Source organism: Camelus ferus, chromosome 8 (genome assembly GCF_009834535.1).
Source record: "Camelus ferus isolate YT-003-E chromosome 8, BCGSAC_Cfer_1.0, whole genome shotgun sequence".
Classification (NCBI taxonomy): domain Eukaryota; kingdom Metazoa; phylum Chordata; class Mammalia; order Artiodactyla; family Camelidae; genus Camelus; species Camelus ferus.
The window spans coordinates 43315984-43330407 of NC_045703.1; the positions used below are offsets into that span (position 1 = coordinate 43315984).

The window sequence follows — 14424 nt, forward strand, 5'->3', positions numbered from 1 at the left end:
TTATTAAATAGAATTTGTATTTTGTCAAGTGCTTACTTTGCATTGATAAAATCTTACAGATTTTATTTTTTAGATTGTTAAAAATGTGGATTACATCCACTGATTTTTAAGTCAGTTTTGTATGGTTAGGATAAACTCTATTTTGTAGTGGTGTATTACTCATTTTATATATTGCTGAATTTGATTTGCCAATATTTTATTGAGGATTTTTGTATCAAAATTCATGAGGAATATTAGTCTTTGGGTCTGTTTGTTTGCTTCACTTTTTGGTCTGGTTTTAGTATCAGGGTAATGATGGACTTATAAAATGGTTTGGCAAGTGTTTACCTCATTTCTGTTTTCTGGAAGAGATATATAGAATTTTCAGTCTTTTTTCTTTGTTGTTCATAAGGATAATTTCTATTGCTCTGTCTTTCCTCTGTCAATTCCATTCTGCTATTGAATTCATGTACCAAGTGTTTTATTTTTATTATTATATATTTATGTTCTGAAATTTCTATTTATACATATCTTCTGTTTCTTTAAGACTTTTTTACTTTTCCATTTGTTTCTAGAATGTTCACGATTATGAGTTTGAGCAATTTTATGACAGCTGCTTTAAAGTCTCTGTCAGGCAATTCCAACATCTGTGTCATCTCATTATAAGCTTCTGTTGATTGTCTTTTCCCATGAGTGTTGACATTTTCATCTGTCTTCCTATCCTGAGTAATTTTGGATTGTATCTTAGATATCTTGACTATTACATTATGAATGGGAATTGTTTAAATCCCATGGAGAATGTTGACATTTTTGTTTTAGCAGAGAATCTACCCAGTAAATTTCATACTGTCAATTTCTACCCACCTTCTGTAGGCTGTGGTTTCAATGTCAGTTCAGGTTTGGCTTTTTTTTAATTGAGGTACAGTCAGTTACAGTATGTCAGTTTCTGGTGTACAGCACAATGTCCAGTCTGTTTTTAAAGCCTTTGCAGTGTCACAGTGCTACTGAATTTGTCCCACGTGTGCCCTACTTGGATGTCAGTTTGGGACCTGGGGAAGCCAAGTTATTAGCTAAGTTCTCAAAATCTTATGCTAATTGGAACAAGATCTATGCCTATGCAGGTTGACGTATGCCCAGAAGTTCTTAAACAAATTTGTGAATGGCCTTTCTGAACTTTTCCTTCTCCATGAATCTGGAGATAGCTTGTGCTTACCAGCTGACAGTTGATGAATCCTTAGATTCAATTAAATAATAAAAGATCCAACTAAAACCTTATTACAAAGAATCTATTCAACTGAGAATACTGTTACAAAAACAAAAGGAAACAAACACTTTTTAAAAACCTAACTGCCATAGTTTATTCCTATGTGGTCTTTATATCCTAGGCCTTAATAATATCACAAATCAAGTTTTCCTTTAGGATATTTCCTAGTTTTCCTTTAAAGAAGTGGTCTCTGAAACTGCACAGGATAACAGGCCTCTGCAGGCCAGAACTGCTGGAAAGGTGCTTTGAACCACAAGCTATGTGGAACCTCTTAGATAAAGAATAATGTGGAATGAGGTGATACTTATTACTTAGCCCATGTCTAGAATCGAGACTCCATTTTCAGATTAGCTTGATTTTTATGAGCTATTTCAGATCCCTCACTTCCTGTCTTTAGTCATGGAAATATACTCTGAAGTGATGAAATCAGCCATATTTATCTGTAATAAAAATATTCTGAAATTCCCATGAAAATCAATAGAAGCATAAAATCTAACTAACCCCCAAATAATGGATGTTCTAAACTGGGTTATCTTCAAGTGGGTTTTAAAAATTAAATTTTGTGAATGTCAAGTTCAATTATTCATACATTATCGACAGTAATTGTGTAATATAAAATTAAGCATAAAATATGAGGAAGCTGTTCTACCATGTTGATAGATTAGATTTAACTAAACAAAACACCATACTTCAAAAATCATCAGTTTTACATAAAAAAGTATGAATTGCAATAACAGCTGTCATTGCTTTTACAATCGTGAATTCTTACCTATCTGAATTACCCTTCCTTGATTCAGTTGATCCTGACATAATGAGATATTTTCAGACCAACTGACAGTTTTGATCAAGGGATCAGATGAATTCTAGCATGTATAACAAAACAAAATTATATATACACAACAAAACTATAACAAAAATCAGCTGCCATTCATCTTCCTAACAGCAATAAAAAATCAAAGTGCATTTTAACTATTTTGTGATATAAAAGGACAATTTTTTCTGTTTAAAAATAGGTAAGGTATTTTGTGTATTGCACTTCACATTTTTCTAAGAATCAAGATCCCTAAAATGAAAATGTAAATTATTACTGTCATAATAATGTTCACAGAGTGTAGACATATAGAATATGCATGAATGCATATATTATATATGTATCATTATTAATTCTCTTCAACAAAGTAATGACACATACTCATCTGTTTCTTTCTTCACAAATTAAGTTAAGGATACAGTCACATCTTGAAGGATGGAAAAGGAGGTGTTTAGGTTAATTGATAATTCAATCTACCAAAACCAACTCTTTGTATAGATATAGTTGTGGAATTGTGTTTTGTAGAGTTGATCAGAAGCAATTCGATGGTACTTAAAACAGCATTTGTTGGCCAAAAGTAAGGCTTATTGTAGAAAGTAAACATGGTCTAAGCTTGATTATGGAAAATATAGTTTATTACATTGTTATAAAACCAGTTTAGTTTTTAGATGTTATTAGAGTAAATGCTATATTTTTTCCTCAGTTCTTACAATTGTTATCATTCTAACAAACAAACAAACAAAAAAACACATAAGCATATACCCAAAATCTGATTCTAGGCATTATAATACACTTTGAAAGCATTTTGGCTCATTTCAGATGCATATCTAATATTATCTAAGCTTTTTTTCCTGTGTTTTAAGCATAAAAGGCTTTACATATATATAATAACCACAAATGGTGTTCCTCCCTCATTTATAACACTATAAAATTATATGTATAAATAAAATTGATTTTCAGTCAGAGCAATTTTACTGTTGCCTAAATATTAATGACCCTCCCCCTTAGCATTCATAGGCATCTTCTAGTTACTTTGATGTCCTACTAAAGAACTGATGGATGGCCGTATAGCTTTTTCCTGGAAGTTGCTGGCAACATTTTAAATGATGAATAATGTGAGATTCTTATTACTTTTATTCTACTTGATGTAAAAACACACTTTCAGTCTTACCTTTTTCCTCCAGAAATATCACTAAATGTAGTATTTGCTGAGGAGGCAAAACCCAGAAAATATTATATTGTATTTAAAAACTAAAATAGCCAGAAAATAATGTGTGAAAAAGCAGGCATATACCCTCCTGCCCAAAGAAAAAAATTACAAGGACATTTTCTAAAAGTTCATTTATCCCCAATTTCTCCCCATAACTCTTGAAAATGTAATGGAAAGTAAATATCTTCATACCTGAACAGTGGATCACAGAACCATATATTATCAGAGCACTGACTGAAAACAACTAACAGTGTGATACGACAAATGAGACAATGCACAGGAGCCAAACAGGGTTAACTAGAAGATCACTCCCTAACATGCATGTATAAGCACAAGACAAAACTGCTTGTTAACGACAGCACTGGAAGTACATGTGCTGTCAAAAGTGGGTGTTGATAAGAGACATAATCTAAAGCACACCATCAACTATCAGACTGAGATTGATGTGTGTTAGAAATGGTGTGTTCCTTCCATTCTTGCTTGATAGGAAGTTTGCCTGCACTTGGTTCATTATGAGATAATATCTAATCATCTCCCTTGAAAATTAGGGAAGGTGAGACTCAGAAAAAACTCAGTTTGCATTTATTCCTAGTCTTTTCTTTTTTTTTAAGATTTGAATATTATGAAGCAGAATCTGCAAAAAGCTGGGAATCCTTTGTGGATTGCATCTCTCAATCCTACAATCTTGATGCAAAATCTTCTAAAGGATCTATCACAGTGGACACCTATTACTGGAGATTAAGACCCCTTCATAGTGACTTTGCTAACTTATTGAACACTGTTGCCTGATTTAAATTTTCTCCACAAAGCACCTAATTCTATGGGTTCTACAGATTTTTTGATACATTTTACACTGCATGGCATGGATAGGTAAATAATTACAAGTTCAATCACAGATAAAAGTCTTTACAAGACATGATCCAAAAAAAGAAGTGTGACTTCTAAAAATTTCGTCCAGCGTTTTTGCAACAACAATTACTGGACATCTTTGTCTCTTACTCAGTTGGCCTGCGCTCTCCATGTGGTCTTCAGGAAACAGATCCTTTGTTACATGTCCTTTGACCTGGAGACAGTATGAAGCCTCTCTGTTCCTGGGTCTCATTACTTTTGCTTTCTTTATTGTTCATGAACAGAAAAAACAAAAACCAAAAAACAAAACATTAAACACAAAAACCTGCCTGACTAATGGAAGCAATAATTAAAACTGCCTTACCGGAATTTTGCCTATCCAGTTCTGTAGATTTCAAGCATAGCCAAAAAATCTTTCCCCAAATCCTAGTGTTCTGCTCCAGCCCTTCCCCAACTCCTAGGTTATACAGCAAAAGAAGAAGCAATCTATAATTGAAAATATGACACTTACTCTTTTAGCCTAGCTCCAGAATAAATGTGCCCGGTTGAAACAAGTCATACTGTAATTCAATCGTTTGTAGTCCTTACAGTAAAAATATCTAAATTAATATGGACATGCGAGGAAGCAGGTTATTTATGCATTTTAAATTATATTGAGAATAACTTTTTAGATATTATAACTAAATTCTAGATTTGGAAATTATAAACTATCTCTTATCTTTTAGGATGTAAAGAAAAGAGACTGAGTGGAGAGTTAGAAGTATTTTTTTAAAAACTTGAATGTTACAAATGTTTGCTTTTTATAAGTTCCAATTTTACTGACAGTTATATCATTGAATTACATATGATGTTTAAAAAGCATTAGTGAAGAAAAGGGAGAAGCAAACTTTTGAGAAAAATGCCTGCTTAGATTTATAAACTAGATCACTAGCAACATCTAGTGGTCATTCCTATGATCAACCCCTCTCTTCATTCCATTGCTGCTTAGAAGTCAGTCACATGCCGAAAGGTATTTTGAATGAGGTAAAGAGAAAATAAAGTAAATGCAGTAAACAATATAAACTGAAATCTAAGCATCAGTGTTAATGTATTTATAATATAACAATAAAAAACACATACTGTTATTCACAACTGTTTGGCTTATGAGCAATAGAATTTAATACATTGAGCATTAAGCAGTGTTCAGCTGCTTTATTTGTCGTAAGAAGGGATGTGACCTTGCTAGACACAGGAGACAGGACTTAATTTTACCAACTTTAACCCTAAAAATTAAATTAATGTTTAAAAACCCCTTTTATAGATAGCTCTCTATTATTTTAACCGATAGAATTGGTGTGGATTTGGAACCATTATTTATTTTACTCAACTGTTTGAAATCAGGCCATAAGAACAACAGGTTTTAATCCTTAAACACATGCCACCTGGCAGTGACAGCTCTCATGCATGTAAAGAAATAATAGCTAATAATTACTTGGGACAAAAGAAAGTTTGCCTGGGGTTTTTTTTTTTTTTTCTTTTTTCTCATGACCAGTCTACAAATAAATAATCAAGAGTTAAATACAGATTGAAAACTGTCAGAAAATAGATGATTCCTAGTAACATAATTCAAATGCTCTAAAAGAGTATTTTAAATGTTGATAATCTAATATATAGTACTAATACCAATAACATAAACAGGATTACAATCTAAAAACAGAGAGAAGAAACGGAGGAAAGAGATTCATATGTATTTGTGCACATTTCAAGTGCTGGACACTGGGTGGTGCTTCACGTGTATCTGTCATCACACTTCATCTCCATGACAATCCTGGAAACAGATGTCATTTGCTCCCTGCCTCCACTCTATTTTATAAATAAAGAAATGGAGTCCCACCTCTGTGACCAGGTGACTAGTAAGTGACAAAGCTAGATTTTTTTTTCTTTTTTTTTTTTTTACAAAGCTAGGTTTGAATTCAGGTCAGTCTGACTCCAAAATCAATGCTCTCAGTGCTTATCAAGTCATCATGTGCATACACTGAATTTATGCCTTAGGCAAAAAGTTTTACATACAGTATTGATTTTTTTTCTCACTGTTTTGCAAACCTTGGGGGAGAAAAACGGCTCCAGGATCACATGCTGTCTTGAAAGATACACCACTGGTCAAGTCTTACTTTTATTCATTCATGAGTGAACAAAGTCTTTCATTTCACACTTTTATTCAACTATTATGTTAGGCACGTATGAGACTAGAAACAGCTTAAAATAAAAATCTATGTTAAAAGCGGCAAAGTAAATTAAATTTATACAGCATTAGAGATTCCTTCATTTAAAAACCATGTATTACATACCTACAGTGTATCATTGCAAATATAAAGACCAAGGAACTCAGTGAATATATTTGCAATAGGCATTCACAGCACTGAAGATGCGTTGCTATTGCACTCTATGTACTAGAGGCGTAGAGGAGAGGTGGCAGAGATGGCGTCTGCTCGAATCAATCTTGCAGAATTCACAGAGATGTCTGGACTCTGCAGTTCACTAGCTTGATTGAGGTGGGTGGAAAGATCATGCCAGTTAGACAAAGGAGTCTGTGTAAAGGCAAGAAAGAGGTACAGAGAAGTAGATGGATTTGAGACATGTTTAGAGAGTAATAACACATCAAGGGTAATGACTCCCCATGGCCTTAGGATATTGGGAAATATGCATCATCACTAGGATGCAGGAGAGTCCGGTGTGAAGAGAAGCTGCTGATTCTTGCACATTAACTGCTCGAACCTAAATACTCTCTATCCCTGACACCATTTCCAGTCACTAAGTATTCATGTCCTATTTTGGTAACACTAACTATTTAATACAGTTGTAACATTTTCTCTTAGTTATTTTTAAAACTATAATATATTTATTGCCAAAAAGTCAAACTGTCCTCACTCCTTGCTTTACATGATAGCAAAGGACCATAAAAATGGACTGTGCGAGCTGAAATTGTGCAGTGACCTGATAGTCAATCGGAACTAGTAAAATTGTCCCATGGGCTTCAAGAATTTTATCTGAACATTAAAAGAGCTTTCTGTAATTTATAAAGGTGCAAGCAAATAAAAAAGAATAGTAAAACTAAGATTCACCCAGTACATTGTAATTTGAAACGATGGCAACATTGAGAATTAAAGGGTCATATTTCTTTGTAACACACATGAAAAATAGCATGAACAGTCCCTGTCTTCTTCTCATGGTGTATCTTACAATACTGAGCAAGCGTACCTTGGTGAGTTGTCACACTCTCTTCTAAATTTGGATCAGCATCCAACATTGTATCCTTTCAACATTGTCAACAGGGTTCCTGTAAGATGAAAATTGGCACTGTTGCCACCTCCTCTGAGACCTCTGCGTCCTTTTTATCACACCCACTTTCCTCATTTATGCCTTTACCAAGTTTCTCTGTCTGCACACTTCCAGTCTCTTGAATGGCCGCAGAGTCAACATGCTCAGTCAGCTGTTCTTCCACTGCACCATTGATGTCCGATTCAAATTTCGCTGCCAGGGTTATCATATTTCATTTCTTTGCTACACTTTCACTTTGGTTGGTCTCTTTATACCCCCTTTCGATTATCCAATGCTGTAAAATGTCAGGTGAGCCTCTCACTGGGAGACGCAACTACATCTTCTGTTGTTCTTATGTGAACTGAGTAACAGATGTACAGTGAGTAACCAATCACCAATACACTTTAAAATGAGTGATGTGATTAGTCACTGATCAATATGTACATGTGTTATTTACACAGGGATTTGTGGACAGAAGAGCTGGAGGCTATGTTTTGCACCCTGTACACCTACTTAATTTACTGTGAAACTGAAATTTGAACTGTATTGCTGGGGGATGGGTGTTATTTGGTGCTTTTTAACTAAAGCACAGAAACTGAAAATATGCATGTTGGAACTGTGCAAGGCAAGAACTCCCTGTACAGGCACACACACAAACATAAATACACACATTGGACGTACCACACCAACGATGTGGAACAACTGGAAAACTCATACACTGCTGATTAAAATGAAAAATAGGACAACTACGGGAAACATTTTGGTAGTTTCTTAAAAAGTCAAACATATACCTACTATATGACCACAATATCTCACTCCTAGATATTTACCTAAGGAATACTGAAGCATCTCTCCACAGAAGAATCAGTACAGAATTGTTCATAGTAGCTTTATGTGTAATAGCCAAAATGTGGAAACAATCTAAATGTCCCTCAGCAGATGAATGGATAAACAACTTGGGGTCTATCCATACAAAGGAACACTACTCAGCCAAATGGAGGATAAACAGTGTTCATATGCAATATAGCATGTATGACACTCAAAATAATTACATTAAGTACAAGAAGACAGACAAAACTATATACTCCATGATTCCACTTATTAAAAAGTCTAGAAAATGCAAACTAAATTTACAGTGATAGAAAGAAGATGGAAAGTAGTCACATGAAGGGCAGGGAGGAGGGACAAAGAGAAGTAAGATGACCGTCATGTTGTTCATTATGTCAATTGAGGTGATGGTTTTATGGATACAAATATATGTCCAATACATCAAGAAATATACATGAGATACTATTATCTGGGTACTTCAGAGAGGAGCTACAGCAGAGGATATGGGGGAGGGGTCTGTCCTGGGAAGGCCCCACAGGGTCCTGCTCAGTTACAGGAGCATGTGAGAGAAAAGCATCATCTAATCTAATCATTCTTTTTTTTCTTATTGCTGTTGCCATGTTGCAACTGGGTGTTTGTGGCTCTGGCTGCTGTTAATGGTGAGGTATTCTTGCAAATAAAATCAAAATTAACAAGTTTACATGGATTTTTTACACATATTGATGCACAGTGTTTCCCAAAATATCAAGTGTCAGAAGCAAAAGAACTCTGAGTCTGGTGACTTTGATCCGTAACTCTGTGAAGTACTGTTAACTGGCTCAGAGGTTGGAATGTCACAGATTCCTAGTAACCTTGCCTGGCATCTCCAGTGATGACGGATTTGCTCTAAGCTGTAGCTCTTTGTAACTATTGTAACAGAACAAATGCAAAGAGAAAACAGGAATGCTGTTGTTAAATACTCTGACTTAAAATCAGAAACTGATCTAAAATTGAATACAGCCTAAGTGATACCAACCTCAATGGCAAAACTAAAATCAAGCAGACAAAATATTGTCATTGTTAAATGGAAATGAGTCTGTGGGAAACCACATGTACACTAATACCCAATCTTAACAATTCAGCCAACATCAAAGCAACATGTTCTAAGTCTGGAATATTTGTCTCAGAACAAAGACCAAGGTTATGGATTAGGACAATTACTGCTTCAAATGTTACAAAACTTCATTTTAACAAAAATAATTCTTAAATAATCATTGTTATTTAACATTTAATTTTTAATGATTTTTACTTGACATTTATTTTGTTAACATTCCCTTCTTTAAATGTTTTCTAATATCAAATACCTACTTCAGGTAAACAACATTTTCACCTGTTATCCCAATATACTAGCTGTTAAGGAAAAAAAAAGATTTTTTTGATCATATTTTATTTTTTAACTGAAAACCTCTGAAACTAAAGTTCTGCCACACAAAATGATTCACTGTTTATTATTATGGGCACTCATTATTACTTTAAAACACATAAATAGATGATTATTTTTAAATGTAGGAAATCTTATGATTTGGAGAATTCTCCAGATTCCCTACAAATTTTCTATTCAAAAAGCCCCAGGATTAGTATCTACAGGGAATTTTTAAAATCCTGTTAGCAGTTTTATTTATTTCCCACTCTAACAATCCCTGATTTACACATTTATTTAAAATCTACCTTTATTTCTAATTTCCATAGCTTGAGATATCAGCCCTGGATTTAGATTTGACCTGCCAAACCAACTTGTCCAGAATTTTGCAAATCCATGTCCAAAATTTCTCCTCTCCACAACTTTGTTGTGAGAATGGGAAGTAGCAGTATATTGATCACATCATTCTACACACAAACCAAAATGAAATCATGAACTCAAACATATACCACAAGGACAAAAGTTACCAGAAGTAACATGAAACAAAACGCATGGTCTAATTCCTACTCTCATAAGGGAAACCTATTTGTAACAAATTCTAAGGTGAATTTGTCAGACTTTTAGTATCTAAATGAGAACTATGTGTGGATACCTTTTATCATTTAACACTTTTAATATATAAAACAGTAATCCAGATGAGGTTATTATCAGACAATTATTTTCATGTAATGAGAGGAGAGAAATGATATAGCCCTTCTCCAATAGCATACTGTTAGTCTTATTGAGGATATGAGCACTTATAAACATTTTTACTACTATTTCACTACTAATCTCTAACTTAGAATTAAGAACTCTTCATGTATCTTTGCATGCATTGGAAGTAAGCTTGAGATTTCTTCAGAATGCACAAAAGAAAAAAATAATAATTAAAAATAACTATATGTCAGGGCTATGTCTAAAAGAGTGTAAGTACTACATGCATTAAGTACTTTGATAACACTGATTAAAATGTTTAGCTTTTACTTCTGAGTATTGCAAAAGATAAGAATTTGACATGCAATGTAGAAAGCATTTATTGTTAACAAAAGGATTTGGAGGCACTTTAAGGAACATGCTGGAGAAAATGTATTTCTTGTACTTTGTTAGTATGTGGGATAAATATGAGAAAATATTAAAGAGACATAGGAAAACAATCCCATTTACAATTACAACAAAAAGAATACAATACCTAGGAGTAAACTTAACCAAGGAGATGAAAGATCTGTACACTGAAAACTGCACGATGTTCATGAAAGAAATCAAAGAATACACAAATAAATGGAAAGGTACTACCTGCTTATGAATTGTAAGTATTAATATTGTTAAAATGTCCATATTACCAGAAGCAATCTACAGATTCAATATAATCCCTACCAAAATTGGAATAGCAATTTTCACAGAAATATAACAATCCTAAAATTTGTAGGGAACCACGAAAGATCCCAAATAGCCAAAGCAATCTTGAAAAAGAAGAAAGCTAAAGACATCACGTGCCATGATTTCAAATTATACTACAAAGATAGTAAACAAACCAGTATGGTAGTGACATAAAAACAGACACATAGATCAGTGGAACAGAACAGAGAGCCCCCAAAAAAGCCCACTCATATATGGTTGATTAATTTACAACAAAGGAGGCAAGAATATACAATGCAGAAAGGACAATCTTTTCAACAAATGGTGCTGGGAAAACTAGACAGCCACATACAAAAGAATAAAATTAGACTACTGTCTTACACCACGCACAAAAACTCACTCAAAATAGATTAAGTACTTGATGTAAAACCTGAAATCATAAAATTCCGAGAAGAAAACATAGGCAGTAACCTCATTGACTTTTGTCTTGGCAATGTTTCTTTGAGTCCATCTCCAAAGACAAGGGCAACAAAAGCAAAAATAAAGTAGGACTATGTTAAACTAAAAATCTTCTTCACAGTGTAGGAAAATATCAACAAAGTATAAAGGCAGCCTACTGAATGGGAGAAGATATTTGCAAATCATATATCCAATAGGTGGTTAATATCCAAAATATAGGAAGAACTCATGCAACTCAATAGCAAAAAACAGACCAATCTGATTTAAAAATGGGCAGAGGATCTGAATAGACATTTTTTCCAAAGAAGACATGTAGATGGTCAAACAGACATATGAAAAGATGCTCAACATCATGAATCATCAGGGAAACAAGAAATATGAGATATCACTTCACACTTGTTTAGAAAGGTTATTATCAGAAGACAAGAGATAACGGTGTTGGCAAGGTTGCAGAGAAAAGGGAACTGTTGGGCACTGGTGATGGGAATGTAAATTGGTGAGGCCCCTGTGGAAAGCAGTACGGATGCTCCTGAACAAGTTAAAATAGAAATACCATATCACCCAGCAATTCTACTTCTGGGTATTCATCTGAAGAAAATGAAATCAGTAATTAGAAAAGATATATACACCTGTATGTTCACTGCAGCATTATTAACAATAGCCAAGATATGGAAGCAATCTAACTGTCCACGGATAGATGATAGGATAAAGAAGATGTAGTATACAATACATATTCAGTGGAAAGTTATTCAGTCATAAAGAATGAGGTCTTGACTGTACTTCAATAAAAAAAAGAAGAAGAAGAAAGAAAGAAATACAATAAGCCATTTGGGGTTGGGGGAAGAGAATGAGGTCTTGTCACTAAGGATCATATGGATAGGACTTTGAGGGTATTATTCTAAGTGAAATAAGCCAGACAGAGAAAGACAAATACTATGTGATTTCACTTATACATGGAATCTAGAGAACAAAACAAAAGAACAAACAAAAGAAAACTAATAAACATAGAGAACAGATTGATGGTTGCCAGAGGGAGGATGGTTGGGGGTGGGGGTAGGTAAATGGGTGAACAGGATCAAGAGGCACATAGTGCCAGTTATAAAATAAACAAGTCACTGGGATATAATCTACAGCTTGGTGACTGTAGTCAGTAGCATTGTATTGTATATTTGGAAGTTGCTAAGAGAATAAACCTCAAAAGTGCTCGAGAAGAAAAAAGATTGTTGAACTTTGTATGGTGACAGATGATAACTCGACTTATTGTGGTCTTCATTTCTCAGTGAATACATGTAGCAAATTGTTATGCTGTATACCTGAAACTAATACAATGTTATGTTATTTATACCTCAGTTTTTTAAAAAAGAAAATATGAGATTATCTGAATGGAAAAGTGCATCCCAACAAGAAAGTAGAGCTAAAGTATATGTATAATAACGTTACATATGATAATATTCAGACAGGGGATTATAATGTGTGTTTTGAATATCTACCTCCTCTATTGGCCAAATCAAATAGCAATATTTTCCTTATGTCATTTTTATTTTATTTTTTATGAATTATTTCATATATATAAACATATATCTGTATAAAACACACAATCACATACTCACCAACAAGCATAAAAAATAGAACACTAGCAATACACTTGAAGCCCCTCAGTTTCCCTTTCCAGTTTCTCCTCAACCTTTACACCTGGGGCAAGTATTGTGCTGAAATTTGTGCTTGTCTTTCCTTTGCTTTATCATCACATACATGCAGTGAAGTGCACAACTCTTGCATGGAAAGTTCAATGTTTTTATATCTATGTGTTACTCCATGTAACCACAGCGCAGATTAAGATGTGGAGCGTTGCCAGCACACCAGGGAGCTGTATTGCACCCTCTCCTGGTCATTACCAACCCACGTGCAAACAACGTACTTCCTTCTATGAACACAAAATAGTGTTGCCAGTTCTTAAAATTAAGATAAAGGGAATCATGTAGCATATACCATTTTGTGTCTGAATTCTATCATTCAACATTATCATTTTGAAATACACTCGCATTGCTGCATGTATCACTGTACTCGTGTTGCTGTATTGTTTTCCATGATTTAGTTATCTATTCGATGGCTCATGGGCATGGATTATTTCCAGTTTGAAGCTACTATGATCAAGGCTGCTACAAACATCTTTGTACATATCTTACTGGTTGGCGAATGCACTCAGTTTTGTTTCACTTTCACTTAAGAGTGGAAATAGAGTAGGTATTTGTTTCGCTTTGGTAGATACTGTAGTTTCTTCCAAAGTAGATGTATCAGTTTAAATTCCCACCAGCAATATGTGTGAGTTCTGATTGCTCCACACTTTGTTCAAAACTTGTTCTTGTTATTTTTTTTTCTTAATTTTAGCCATCTGGTGGATTGTAATGGTATATGTTATTGTGGCTCTAATTTGCATTTGCCTAAAGACTGCTGTGATTTTGAGCTCATTTACATATGCTCATTATCCACTTGGATATCCCTGTTTATGAAATGTCTTTCTTAAAATTAGGTTGTCTGCATTTTACTTAATGACTTGAAGGAGCATTTATATATTCTGGATACAGTCCTTTTGTTGAATGTGTATATGGCAAATATCTTCTCCCATTCTGTAGGTTCTCTTTTAACACACTATTCCTTCTTGGTTCTCACATCTTTATTTCTGGATTTATTTTCTTTCTTAGAGTACATCCTTTATGTAGTCTTGCACTGAGAATTCAGTTGGTTATAAATCCTCTCTGTTTCTGTTTATCTGTAAAAGTCTTTTATTCCTATATTTAAATGTTATTTTGATTCATAGCCCTTGAGAGTGTTTCCCTCAGCACCCTAGCTTCCAACTTCTGTTTTGGACTTGGAAAAGTTTACTGTTTGATCAGTTGATGTCCCAGCCTTATCTCTGTATCTATCTTCTCTAA

At 34.1% G+C, this 14424-nt stretch overlaps 1 protein-coding gene across 15 annotated transcripts in view; it reads left to right on the forward strand.

Moving 5' to 3' along the window:
* Positions 1-14424, forward strand: part of C8H6orf58 (chromosome 8 C6orf58 homolog) — a 161032-nt gene that overhangs the window by 25503 nt on the left and 121105 nt on the right. The gene's annotated exons all lie outside the window — the stretch shown is intronic.